At 51.2% G+C, this 13,664-nt stretch overlaps 1 protein-coding gene across 1 annotated transcript in view; it reads left to right on the top strand.

Moving 5' to 3' along the window:
- LOC128701201 (uncharacterized) overlaps positions 1–13,664 on the top strand; it is a 114,570-nt gene that overhangs the window by 21,057 nt on the left and 79,849 nt on the right. The window lies entirely within an intron of this gene.

Consider the following 13,664-nt stretch of genomic DNA (forward strand, 5'->3'; position numbering starts at 1 on the left):
CTAGGGTGCATGTACGTCACTCTGCCACCAAGAATGTCACTCTAGGGTGCCGCTACATCACTCTGCCACCAGGACTGGTACTCTAGGGTGCCGCTACGTCACTCTGCCATCAGGACTGGCACTCTAGGGTGCATGTACGTCACTCTGCCACCAGGACTGGTACTCTAGGGTGCCGCTACGTCACTCTGCCACCACGACTGTCATTCTAGGGTGCCGCTACGTCACTCTGCCATCAGGACTGGCACTCTAGGGTGCCGCTACGTCACTCTGCCACCAAGACTGGCACTCTAGGGTGCATGTACGTCACTCTGCCACCAAGAATGTCACTCTAGGGTGCCGCTACGTCACTCTGCCATCAGGACTGGCACTCTAGGGTGCCGCTACGTCACTCTGCCACCAAGACTGGCACTCTAGGGTGCATGTACGTCACTCTGCCACCAAGAATGTCATTCTAGGGTGCCGCTACGTCACTCTGCCATCAGGACTGGCACTCTAGGGTGCCGCTACGTCACTCGCTACCAGGATAGCATTTCAACCCTCAACCTTCACAGCAAAAAAAGGAACTGCTAAGTAGATAAGGTCGTGGGAGACAATGTGCACTCAGTGTACACTGAATGTACCCACTAAAATACATTGTGTACTCAATGTACACTTAAGATATACTTAATGTACTCTTAAAGTATACTTAGTGTACACTTAAAGTACACCTGAGGTAAACTAGGACTACACTTCCACTGTCTCTACCTTGATACCTGGAGTATACCTGGAGAAAGTTTCGGGGATCAACGCCCCCACGGCCCGGTCTGTGACCAGGCCTCCTGGTGGATCCGGGCGTGATCAATCAGGCCGTTACTGCTGGACGCAAGTTTCAACACCGTCAAATAATCTTTGTATCGAAGTGAAACATCCACTGTCTGGCGAAACGTCTTAATAAAGATACGCAAGTGTTGTACATGTGTTTTCTTGACCGACCTGTGTATACCATTATTGATATCATCACACTCCATATCTATCCTGTGGATGGTAGCACAAGAGCACATGGAACTAGGCCTCAAAAAGATAGCGGGAGTGCGTCTGGATTTATTTCTACGATTTGTCTTATCTGCTGCAAGTATATTAAGGATATTTCCTCAATATGTCTGGTATCTTATTTTCATTAAGATATCACTTTCTCTATATTCCTAAATAAGTGGATAATTAAGCAGATAGTGTTCAAGACAGTAACCATAATGTTGACCACATATACTGTGCATTTGGTCTGATCATCATCTGTCTGCCAAACTGCCAGAAGTGCTTGTAACCAAGCCTAAGCTTGGCTACTACAACATCAGTCAGTACTTGTAACCAAGCCTAAGCTTGGCTACTACAACAACAGTCAGTACTTGGAATCAATCCTAAGCTTGGCTACTACAACAACAGTCAGTACTTGGAATCAATCCTAAGCTTGGCTACTACAACAACAGTCAGTACTTGTAACCAAGCCTAAGCCTGGCCACTACAACATCAGTCAGTACTTGTAACCAAGCCTAAGCCTGGCTACTACAACATCAGTCAGTACTTGTAACCAAGCCTAAGCTTGGCTACTACAACAACAGTCAGTACTTGTAATCAATCCTAAGCTTGGCTACTACAACAACAGTCAGTACTTGTAATCAATCCTAAGCTTGGCTACTACAACAACAGTCAGTACTTGTAATCAATCCTAAGCTTGGCTACTACAACAACAGTCAGTACTTGTAATCAATCCTAAGCTTGGCTACTACAACAACAGTCAGTACTTGTAACCAAGCCTAAGCTTGGCTATTACAACATCAGTCAGTACTTGTAACCAAGCCTAAGCTTGGCTACTACAACATCAGTCAGTACTTGTAACCAAGCCTAAGCTTGACTACTACAACATAAGTCAGTACTTGTAACCAAGCCTAAGCCTGGCTACTACAACATCAGTCAGTACTTGTAACCAAGCCTAAGCTTGGCTACTACAACATCAGTCAGTACTTGTAACCAAGCCTAAGCTTGGCTACTACAACATCAGTCAGTACTTGTAACCAAGCCTAAGCTTGGCTACTACAACATAAGTCAGTACTTGTAACCAAGCCTAAGCTTGGCTACTACAACATAAGTCAGTACTTGTAACCAAGCCTAAGCCTGGCTACTACAACATAAGTCAGTACTTGTAACTAAGCCTAAACCTAGTTACCAGAACATCAGTCAGTACTTATAAATTATCACCTGGTTACAACATCAGTCAGTCTGTGTCTGAACTTTACCAAACAATAACGGGTAAAACAAGAGCGAACCAACTGCGTTAAAGACGACCTTGACACGAGAAAGGATTGGAAGCTTCGTAAAGGAATACAAAGGCAAAGAAGTAAGCACAATCCCTCGCAGCACCGAGCATACACGAAGCTCCACAATATATAGAGGTCACCATATATACATCGAGAGTTATCTCTCTCTAAAAAACCATACCACGGATGGGGTTTGAACCCGCGGTCAGAGAGTCTCAAAACTCCAAACTCGGTCTGGAGTTTTGAGAGTCTCTGACCGCGGGTTCAAACCCCACCCGTGGTATGGTTTGTTTGCAATCGTGTCATTACGATTTCGTGAGTTATCTCTCTCTAGTTGTATATATGTTGAGAGTTTATATTAACTTCTATTTAAGGAACACGCTACATATTTAAATAGAAGATCTCTCTCTCTCTCTCTCTCTCTCTCTCTCTCTCTCTCTCTCTCTCTCTCTCTCTCTCTCTCTCTCTCTCATAATAAACGAGTTTACTCTGAAGCTAGATGACTGAGTAAGATATGACGAGTTGTCACAGTTTACATAAATACATTCTTAGCAAGTTAAGATAACCAACAACAATTAAATCCCTCCATTAAACAATGTTAAAAGACTCTCCTAAAAGTTCCCGACAGTCCCTACATACACCTCGGTAACTATAAAGTTTCCCGAGGTTTCTACACGCTCCTCAGTAACTATAAAGTTCCCCAAGATTCCTACAGGCTCCTTAATAACTGTAAAGTTCCCCGAGGTCTCAACAGGGACCTCAGTACCTATAAAGTTTCCTCAGTACCTATAAAGTTTCCCGAGATTCCTACAGGCACCTCAGTAACTATAAAATTCCACGAGGTCTCTACAGACTCCTCAGTAACTATAAAAAAAGACAATGACGAAAAAGGAAAGGCCTAAATCGAGGATAAACTCCTAAAATATACAATCGTGAAACATTAAAACATACAATATTAATTTGCTTCCTCGTCTTCTCCTCTTAATCACAATATTTAAAAAAAGAATTTTTCAAAATTAAACAAGAAAAGGTAATCAAAATCTATAATTTTAGACACATATCAGGCACTTTCAAAATTCCGTTAAGAAATGCAGTGAAGAAGAGAATAATTAAGAAGCTAAATATTAGGGAGATATGGTTCCGCTGAACCAGGGGATCAACCCCCCACAAAGTAAGCTAGGTTAATACACTGATGTGGAGGAGTTCCGCTTCACGTTTCAGAGAATTATTGTGTTACTAATTAACTATATTAAGGTTGAAGGGGAAAAAAGGTCGAATAACAACTTAGTCACCCCTAGCAGGGAACTCTTGTTACAGTGTGTGTGTGTTACAGTGTGTGTGTTACTGTGTGTGTGTGTGTTACTGTGTGTGTTACTGTGTGTGTGTGTGTGTGTGTGTGTGTGTGTGTGTGTGTGTGTGTGTTACTGTGTGTGTTACTGTGTGTGTGTGTGTTACTGTGTGTGTTACTGTGTGTGTGTGTGTGTGTGTGTGTGTGTGTGTGTGTGTGTGTGTGTGTTACTGTGTGTGTTACTGTGTGTGTGTGTGTTACTGTGTGTGTTACTGTGTGTGTGTGTGTGTGTGTGTGTGTGTGTGTGTGTGTGTGTGTGTGTGTGTGTGTGTGTGTTACAGTGTGTGTGTTACTGTGTGTGTGTGTGACAGTTACAGTGGTGACAGTCACAGTGGTAAGTCACAGTGGTGACAGTCACAGTGGTGAGTTACAGTGGTGATAGTCACAGTGGTGACAGTCACAGTGGTGAAAGTCACAGTGGTGACAGTCACAGTGGTGAGTCACAGTGGTGAGTCACAGTGGTGACAGTTACATTGGTGATAGTCACAGTGGTGACAGTCACAGTGGTGACAGTCACAGTGGTGACAGTCACAGTGGTGACAGTCACAGTGGTGACAGTCGCAATGTTAAGAGTCACAGTGGTAAGAGTCACAGTGGTGAGTCACAGTAGTGAGTCACAGTGGTGGGAGTCACAGTGGTGACAGCCACAGTGGTGAAAGTCACAGTGGTGACAGTCACAGTGGTGACAGTCACGCTGGTGACAGTCACAGTGGTGAGAGTCACAGTGGTGAGTCAGAGTGGTGACAGTTACAGTGGTGAGAGTCACAGTGGTGACAGTCACAGTGGTAAGTCAGACTGGTGACAGTCACAGTGGTGACAGTTACAGTGGTGACAGTCACAGTGGTGACAGTCACAGTGGTGACAGTCACAGTGGTAAAAGTCACAGTGGTGAAAGTCACAGTGGTGACAGTCACAGTGGTGACAGTCACAGTGGTAAAAGTCACAGTGGTGACAGTCACAGTGGTAAAAGTCACAGTGGTGACAGTCACAGTGGTGACAGTCACAGTGGTGAAAGTCACAGTGACAGTCACAGTGGTAAGTCAGTGTGGTGACAGTCACAGTGGTGACAGTTACAGTGGTGACAGTCACAGTGGTGACAGTCACAGTGGTGACAGTCACAGTGGTAAAAGTCACAGTGGTGAAAGTCACAGTGGTGACAGTCACAGTGGTGACAGTCACAGTGGTAAAAGTCACAGTGGTAAAAGTCACAGTGGTAAAAGTCACAGTGGTGACAGTCACAGTGGTAAAAGTCACAGTGGTGAAAGTCACAGTGGTGAGTCACAGTGGTGACAGTTACATTGTTGATAGTCACAGTGGTGACAGTCACAGTGGTGACAGTCACAGTGGTAAAAGTCACAGTGGTGACAGTCACAGTGGTAAAAGTCACAGTGGTGAAAGTCACAGTGGTGACAGTCACAGTGGTAAGTCAGAGTGGTGACAGTCACAGTGGTGATAGTTACAGTGGTGACAGTCACAGTGGTGACAGTCACAGTGGTAAAAGTCACAGTGGTAAAAGTCACAGTGGTGAAAGTCACAGTGGTGACAGTCACAGTGGTGACAGTCACAGTGGTAAAAGTCACAGTGGTGACAGTCACAGTGGTAAAAGTCACAGTGGTGACAGTCACAGTGGTAAAAGTCACAGTGGTGAAAGTCACAGTGGTGACAGTCACAGTGGTGACAGTCACAGTGGTAAAAGTCACAGTGGTGACAGTCACAGTGGTAAAAGTCAGTGGTGAAAGTCACAGTGGTGACAGTCACAGTGGTGACAGTCACAGTGGTAAAAGTCACAGTAGTAAAAGTCACAGTGGTGAAAGTCACAGTGGTGACAGTCACAGTGGTGACAGTCACAGTGGTAAAATTCACAGTGGTGACAGTCACGGTGGTAAAAGTCACAGTGGTGAAAGTCACAGTGGTGACAGTCACAGTGGTGACAGTCACAGTGGTAAAAGTCACAGTGGTGAGTCACAGTGGTAAAAGTCACAGTGGTGAAAGTCACAGTGGTGACAGTCACAGTGGTGACAGTCACAGTGGGTGGGGAGGAAGGGGAGAGGAATGTCCATAGTTCTGGGAGACTGCAATACTTGAAACAATACTTCCCTCTTCCCCTCGTTGCTCCTCCCCTCGTTGTCCCCTCCCCTCGTTGCTCCTCCCCTCGTTGCTCCACCCCTCGTTGTCCCCTCCCCGCATTGCTCCTCCCCTCGTTTATTCCCTACACTTATAAACTGCCCTCTCCCACCTTCCGTTAACACCCTACGGCCTACACTCATCAACCAATCCTCCCCACCACATCTTCCTCCCCACTCCATCTTCCTTCATACCACATCTTCCCCATCAAATCTTCCTTCCCCGCCACATCTTCCTCCCCACGTACACTTCTCCTCCCCGAGGCACAGTACTCTCCGCACTTCTCTCAGATATGGACATATTCATAGCAATGTATCACCCTTTTCAGACGATATTAGAAGTTGCATAAGTGTTTCACCCACAAGACACAGTGAGGCTCCAACATTATATGATGCTTAGTGAGGACAAATTTCAGTAACTATGTCACGAAAGAATGGAGGAAATAATAACAAGATCAGACCACAAGACAATTTCAAAGTACTCAGTAGAGTGTAAATTTTACATGAGAGACCTGGGAGTGATAGTGAAAAATGCTGTCACATTTAACCGCAAGGAAAAGGATAGGTTGGATATCTAGAACAAGAGATGCCAAGTGAATGATGATATTCTCCAGGTTACTTGTTCTCCCTGGACTGGAATATTGCTGTGTACTAACAGCCTCCTTCAAAGCAGGTGAAACTGCAGTGCTGGAAAATGTACAGAGAACCTTCACAACTCATATGCACTCAGGCAGACACCAACAGCTTGATCGACCAGGCCAGCAACCAGGGGGCCTGGTCTGGGACCGGGCCGCGGGGGCGCTGACCTCCAGAAGCGACTCCAGGTAACATCTCCCTATTCCCACCTATATACTTACTCTCTTCAACCTTCGCCCACTCTTAAATTCCACACCTCCCTCTCATCACTCTCCTCCGCCTCCCTCTCATCACTCTCCTCCACCTCCCTCTCATCACTCTCCTCCACCTCCCTCTCATCACTCTCCTCCGCCTCCCTCTCATCACTCTCCTCCGCCTCCCTCTCATCACTCTCCTCCACCTCCCTCTCATCACTCTCCTCCACCTCCCTCTCATCACTCTCCTCCGCCTCCCTCTCATCACTCTCCTCCACCTCCCTCTCATCACTCTCCTCCGCCTCCCTCTCATCACTCCCCTCCACCTCCCTCTCATCACTCTCCACCTCCCACTCATCACTCGCCTCCACCTCCCTCTCATCACTCTCCTCCGCCTCCCTCTCATCACTCTCCTCCACCTCCCTCTCATCACTCTCCTCCGCCTCCCTCTCATCACTCTCCTCCACCTCCCTCTCATCACTCTCCTCCACCTCCCTCTCATCACTCTCCTCCATCTCCCTCTCATCACTCTCCACCTCCCCCATCATCCCTCCACCTCCTCTCACACTCTCCTCCACCTCTCTCATCACTCTCCTCCTCCTCCCTCTCATCACTCTCCTCCACCTCCCTCTCATCACTCTCCTCCACCTCCCTCTCATCACTCTCCACCTCCCCCTCATCCCTCTCCTCCACCTCACTCTCATCACTCTCCTCCACCTCCCTCTCATCACTCTCCACCTCCCCCTCATCCCTCTCCTCCACCTCACTCTCATCACTCTCCTCCACCTCCCTCTAATCAGACTCCTCCACCTCCCTCTCATTACACTCCTCCACCTCCCTCTCATCACACTCCTCCACCTCCCTCTCATCACTCTCCTCCACCTCCCTCTCATCACTCTCCTCCATCTTCCTCTCATCACTCTCCTCCGCCTCCCTCTCATCACTCTCCTCCATCTCCCTCTCATCACTCTCCACCTCCCCCTCATCCCTCTCCTCCACCTCACTCTCATCACTCTCCTCCACCTCCCTCTCATCACTCTCCTCCACCTCCCTCTCATCACTCTCCTCCACCTCCCCCTCATCCCTCTCCTCCACCTCACTCTCATCACTCTCCTCCACCTCCCTCTCATCACTCTCCTCCACCTCCCTCTCATCACACTCCTCCACCTCCCTCTCATCACACTCCTCCATCTCCCTCTCATCACTCTCCTCCACCTCCCTCTCATCACTCTCCTCCACCTCCCTCTCATCACTCTCCTCCGCCTCCCTCTCATCACTCCCCTCCACCTCCCTCTCATCACTCTCCTCCATCTCCCTCTCATCACTCTCCTCCACCTCCCTCTCATCACTCTCCTCCATCTCCCTCTCATCACACTCCTCCACCTCCCTCTCATCACACCCTCCACCTCCCTCTCATCACTCTCCTCCACCTCCCTCTCATCAGACTCCTCCACCTCCCTCTCATCACACTCCTCCACCTCCCTCTCATCACTCTCCTCCATCTCCCTCTCATCACACTCCTCCACCTCCCTCTCATCACTCTCCTCCACCTCCCTCTCATCACTCTCCTCCACCTCCCTCTCATCACTCTCCTCCACCTCCCTCACCTCCCACTCATCACTCTCCTCCACCTCCCTCTCATCACACTCCTCCACCTCCCTCTCATCACACTCCTCCACCTCCCTCTCATCACTCTCCTCCACCTCCCTCTCATCACTCTCCTCCACCTCCCTCTCATCACACTCCTCCACCTCCCTCTCATCACTCTCCTCCACCTCCCTCTCATCACACTCCTCCACCTCCCACTCATCACACTCCTCCACCTCCCACTCATCACACTCCTCCACCTCCCCCTCATCACTCTCCTCCACCTCCCACTCATCACACTCCTCCACCTCCCACTCATCACACTCCTCCACCTCCCCCTCATCACACTCCTCCACCTCCCCCTCATCACTCTCCTCCACCTCCCACTCATCACACTCCTCCACCTCCCCCTCATCACTCTCCTCCACCTCCCTCTCATCACACTCCTCCACCTCCCTCTCATCACTCTCCTCCACCTCCCTCTCATCACACTCCTCCACCTCCCTCTCATCACACTCCTCCACCTCCCCCTCATCACTCTCCTCCACCTCCCCCTCATCACACTCCTCCACCTCCCCCTCATCACTCTCCTCCACCTCCCACTCATCACACTCCTCCACCTCCCACTCATCACACTCCTCCACCTCCCCCTCATCACTCTCCTCCACCTCCCCCTCATCACACTCCTCCACCTCCCCCTCATCACACTCCTCCACCTCCCACTCATCACACTCCTCCACCTCCCCCTCATCACTCTCCTCCACCTCCCCCTCATCACACTCCTCCACCTCCCCCTCATCACACTCCTCCACCTCCCCCTCATCACTCTCCTCCACCTCCCACTCATCACACTCCTCCACCTCCCTCTCATCACACTCCTCCACCTCCCCCTCATCACTCTCCTCCACCTCCCCCTCATCACTCTCCTCCACCTCCCACTCATCACACTCCTCCACCTCCCACTCATCACACTCCTCCACCTCCCTCTCATCACACTCCTCCACCTCCCTCTCATCACACTCCTCCACCTCCCTCTCATCACACTCCTCCACCTCCCCCTCATCACTCTCCTCCACCTCCCTCTCATCACACTCCTCCACCTCCCCCTCATCACACTCCTCCACCTCCCACTCATCACACTCCTCCACCACCCACTCATCACACTCCTCCACCTCCCACTCATCACACTCCTCCACCTCCCCCTCATCACTCTCCTCCACCTCCCTCTCATCACACTCCTCCACCTCCCTCTCATCACACTCCTCCACCTCCCTCTCATCACTCTCCTCCACCTCCCTCTCATCACTCTCCTCCATCTCCCTCTCATCACACTCCTCCACCTCCCTCTCATCACTCTCCTCCACCTCCCTCTCATCACTCTCCTCCACCTCCCTCTCATCACACTCCTCCACCTCCCTCTCATCACACTCCTCCACCTCCCTCTCATCACACTCCTCCACCTCCCTCTCATCACTCTCCTCCACCTCCCTCTCATCACACTCCTCCACCTCCCTCTCATCACACTCCTCCACCTCCCTCTCATCACACTCCTCCACCTCCCTCTCATCACTCTCCTCCACCTCCCTCTCATCACTCTCCTCCACCTCCCTCTCATCACACTCCTCCACCTCCCTCTCATCACACTCCTCCACCTCCCTCTCATCACTCTCCTCCACCTCCCTCTCATCACTCTCCTCCACCTCCCTCTCATCACTCTCCTCCACCTCCCTCTCATCACTCTCCTCCACCTCCCTCTCATCACTCTCCTCCATCTCCCTCTCATCAGACTCCTCCACCTCCCTCTCATCACACTCCTCCACCTCCCCCTCATCACTCTCCTCCATCTCCCTCTCATCACACTCCTCCACCTCCCTCTCATCACACTCCTCCACCTCCCACTCATCACACTCCTCCAACAACCTCTCATCACTCTCCGCCAGCTCCCTCTCATCACTCTCCTCCACCTCCCTCTCATCACACTCCTCCACCTCCCTCTCATCACTCTCCTCCACCTCCCTCTCATCACACTCCTCCACCTCCCTCTCATCACTCTCCTCCACCTCCCTCTCATCACTCTCCTCCATCTCCCTCTCATCACTCTCCTCCACCTCCCTCTCATCACTCTCCTCCACCTCCCTCTCATCACTCTCCTCCATCTCCCTCTCATCACACTCCTCCATCTCCCTCTCATCACTCTCCTCCACCTCCCTCTCATCACACTCCTCCACCTCCCTCTCATCACACTCCTCCACCTCCCTCTCATCACTCTCCTCCACCTCCCTCTCATCACTCTCCTCCACCTCCCTCTCATCACTCTCCTCCACCTCCCTCTCATCACTCTCCTCCACCTCCCTCTCATCACTCTCCTCCACCTCCCTCTCATCACTCTCCTCCATCTCCCTCTCATCACTCTCCTCCACCTCCCTCTCATCACTCTCCTCCACCTCCCTCTCATCACACTCCTCCACCTCCCCCTCATCACACTCCTCCACCTCCCTCTCATCACACTCCTCCACCTCCCACTCATCACACTCCTCCACCTCCCCCTCATCACACTCCTCCACCTCCCTCTCATCACACTCCTCCACCTCCCACTCATCACACTCCTCCACCTCCCTCTCATCACACTCCTCCACCTCCCACTCATCACACTCCTCCACCTCCCTCTCATCACACTCCTCCACCTCCCTCTCATCACACTCCTCCACCTCCCACTCTCACACTCCTCACCTCCCTCTCATCACACTCCTCCACCTCCCACTCATCACACTCCTCCACCTCCCCATCACACTCTCATCATCCTCCACCTCCCACTCATCACACTCCTCCACCTCCCCACCTCTCATTACACTCCTCCACCTCCCACTCATCACACTCCTCCACCTCCCTCTCATCACACTCCTCCACCTCCCACTCATCACACTCCTCCACCTCCCTCTCATCACACTCCTCCACCTCCCACTCATCACACTCCTCCACCTCCCTCTCATCACACTCCTCCACCTCCCACTCATCACACTCCTCCACCTCCCTCTCATCCCCTCATCACTCTCCTCCACCTCCCACTCATCACACTCCTCCACCTCCCACTCATCACACTCCTCCACCTCCCCCTCATCACACTCCTCCACCTCCCACTCATCACACTCCTCCACCTCCCCCTCATCACACTCCTCCACCTCCCCCTCATCACACTCCTCCACCTCCCTCTCATCACACTCCTCCACCTCCCACTCATCACACTCCTCCACCTCCCTCTCATCACACTCCTCCACCTCCCTCTCATCACACTCCTCCACCTCCCTCTCATCACACTCCTCCACCTCCCTCTCATCACACTCCTCCACCTCCCTCTCATCACACTCCTCCACCTCCCACTCATCACACTCCTCCACCTCCCTCTCATCACACTCCTCCACCTCCCTCTCATCACACTCCTCCACCTCCCTCTCATCACACTCCTCCACCTCCCTCTCATCACACTCCTCCACCTCCCTCTCATCACACTCCTCCACCTCCCACTCATCACACTCCTCCACCTCCCTCTCATCACACTCCTCCACCTCCCTCTCATCACTCTCCTCCACCTCCCACTCATCACTCTCCTCCACCTCCCTCTCATCACTCTCCTCCACCTCCCTCTCATCACACTCCTCCACCTCCCTCTCATTACACTCCTCCACCTCCCTCTCATCACACTCCTCCACCTCCCACTCATCACACTCCTCCACCTCCCTCTCATCACACTCCTCCACCTCCCTCTCATCACTCTCCTCCACCTCCCACTCATCACTCTCCTCCACCTCCCTCTCATCACTCTCCTCCACCTCCCTCTCATCACACTCCTCCACCTCCCTCTCATTACACTCCTCCACCTCCCTCTCATCACTCTCCTCCACCTCCCTCTCATCACTCTCCTCCACCTCCCTCTCATCACACTCCTCCACCTCCCTCTCATTACACTCCTCCACCTCCCTCTCATTACACTCCTCCACCTCCCTCTCATCACACTCCTCCACCTCCCTCTCATCACACTCCTCCACCTCCCTCTCATCACACTCCTCCACCTCCCTCTCATTACATTCCTCCACCTCCCTCTCATCACACTCCTCCACCTCCCACTCATCACAAACATAGGGTGAACACAAAAGCGGAAACTAGAAGAGATAATGTTTCCTCCCCAGCGAGATGGTTTTTGAGACATTCATTATCTCTAGTGAGTCACCACCAACACTTAGCAGTGTGTGTGTGTGTGTGTGTGTGTGTGTGTGTGTGTGTGTGTGTGTGTGTGTGTGTGTGTGTGTGTGTGTGTGTGTGTACTCACCTAGTTGAGGTTGCAGGGGTCGAGTCCTAGCTCCTGGCCCCGCCTCTTCATTGGTCGCTACTAGGTCACTCTCCCTGAACTGTGAGCTTTATCATACCTCTGCTTAAAGCTATGTATGGATCCTGCCTCCACTACATCGCTTCCCAAACTATTCCACTTCCTGACTACTCTGTGGCTGAAGAAATACTTCCTAACATCCCTGTGATTCATCTGTGTCTTCAACTTCCAACTGTGTCCCGTTGTTACTGTGTCCAATCTCTGGAACATCCTGTCTTTGTCCACCTTGTCAATTCCTCTCAGTATTTTGTATGTCGTTATCATGTCCCCCTATCTCTCCTGTCCTCCAGTGTCGTCAGGTTGATTTCCCTTAACCTCTCCTCGTAGGGCATACCTCTTAGCTCTGGGACTAGTCTTGTTGCAAACCTTTGCACTTTCTCTAGTTTCTTTTCTTTACGTGCTTGGCTAGGTGTGGGTTCCAAACTGGTGCCACATACTCCAATATGGGCCTAACGTACACGGTGTACAGGGTCCTGAACGATTCCTTATTAAGATGTCGGAATGCTGTTCTGAGGTTTGCTATGCGCCCATATGCTGCAGCCGTTATTTGGTTGATGTGCGCTTCAGGAGATGTGCCTGGTGTTATACTCACCCCAAGATCTTTTTCCTTGTGTGAGGTTTGCAGTCTCTAGCCCCCTAGACTGTACTCCGTCTGCGGTCTTCTTTGCCCTTCCGCAATCTTCATGACTTTGCGCTTGGTGGGACTGAACTCCTGGAGCCAATTGCTGGACCAGATCTGCAGCCTGTCCAGATCCCTTTGTAGTTCTGCCTGGTCTTCGTGTGTGTGTGTGTGTGTGTGTGTGTGTGTGTGTGTGTGTGTGTGTGTGTGTGTATGTGTGGAGTCATAGCTCCTGTGTGTGTGTGTGTGTGTGTGTGTGTGTGTGTGTGTGTGTGTGTGTGTGTGTGTGTGTGTGTGTGTGTGTGTGTGTGTGTGAGTGGAGTGTGCGTGCTTGTGTGTGTGTGTGTACGATCCACGTTACGGGTTTAAACATTAGGACGCTTCTTGAAGACACCTGCTGTCAATGTTCACCTGTCAGTACATTAGGTACCTGGGTGTTAGTGGACTGGTGTGGGTCGCATCCTGGGGAAGAAAACTGACCTAAT

The sequence above is a fragment of the Cherax quadricarinatus genome, chromosome 37 (assembly GCF_038502225.1).
Source record: "Cherax quadricarinatus isolate ZL_2023a chromosome 37, ASM3850222v1, whole genome shotgun sequence".
Classification (NCBI taxonomy): Eukaryota; Metazoa; Arthropoda; class Malacostraca; order Decapoda; family Parastacidae; genus Cherax; species Cherax quadricarinatus.